Source organism: Sinocyclocheilus grahami, unplaced genomic scaffold, assembly GCF_001515645.1.
Source record: "Sinocyclocheilus grahami isolate Dianchi unplaced genomic scaffold, SAMN03320097.WGS_v1.1 scaffold2306.1, whole genome shotgun sequence".
NCBI classification, from domain to species: domain Eukaryota; kingdom Metazoa; phylum Chordata; class Actinopteri; order Cypriniformes; family Cyprinidae; genus Sinocyclocheilus; species Sinocyclocheilus grahami.
In genome coordinates, this window is record NW_015507485.1 from 51,187 (window position 1) to 52,124 (window position 938).

The following is a 938-nucleotide window of genomic DNA, read 5'->3' on the forward strand; positions in this document are numbered from 1 at the left end:
AAATGGATCATACTCACCCACCATGGTTCCCGCGTCAGAGCCCTGTCCGGAGAAGCCTCTAGACCGGACCATCAGTAAGGTGGTCACTATGAAGCCATAGAACCAATCAAAACATCACAGGTCCAGTAGGAGACTGTTATGCAGGAAGTTCCCACCTAACCTCGGTCAGGTGGAGAGATGGTGGTTACAGGGGAATTAGGAAGGGGAAGATAAGGGAAGATGTTAAACCCCCCGAGGGAAATGAGTAGATACTCAAGTATCACTCTGATCCGGACGAAAGTGCTGATGCCTTGTCAGGATCACATCCCTTAGGTCTTGCCTACCTGCCTTTGACCCCGCGATTCTTCGCGAGGTCGCATCGATGTTGGCATAACTGGTATGCTGGAACCGATGGATGCAAACGGCCTCTTCCATTCCTTCTCGATCTCAGTATGGAGATCAGGAAGGAAAGGAAGGCTCACCAGAGCACTGCCCCCTGGATCAGAAGATGTTAAAGAAATAACATCATCCTCCAGCGGCTCATTCTTGTCCACAGCCGACGAGCGCGAGAGGGAAAGCCCCTCTTTAAACTCATCGGCCAGGTCCACCTGCAATCCCCACAAGCTCATTCTCCTCCGTGCCTCAGCAGCGGCGGGTCCTGAACCGCGGCAAGCAGATGGCTGCCCCTCTTTACTTGAAAAAAAGAGACAAACACAGTGCACACTTGTCCCCTCGAGGACATCGCGTGCGTGCTCTTCGCCCAAACAAACAACGCATAGATCGTGAGTGTCATCGGGTGTCAAATAGCGATGACACGGATGCACACATCCTCTAAACACTTTGCTAGTGCTCGCCGTAATGAATGAATAGTGATCGCTCTTACCATGTAAATGCACGCTTCAAACAAAACAGTCAGTGAAGCCGAAGAAGAGGATGATGTGTGCTCCCGGCGCCTATTT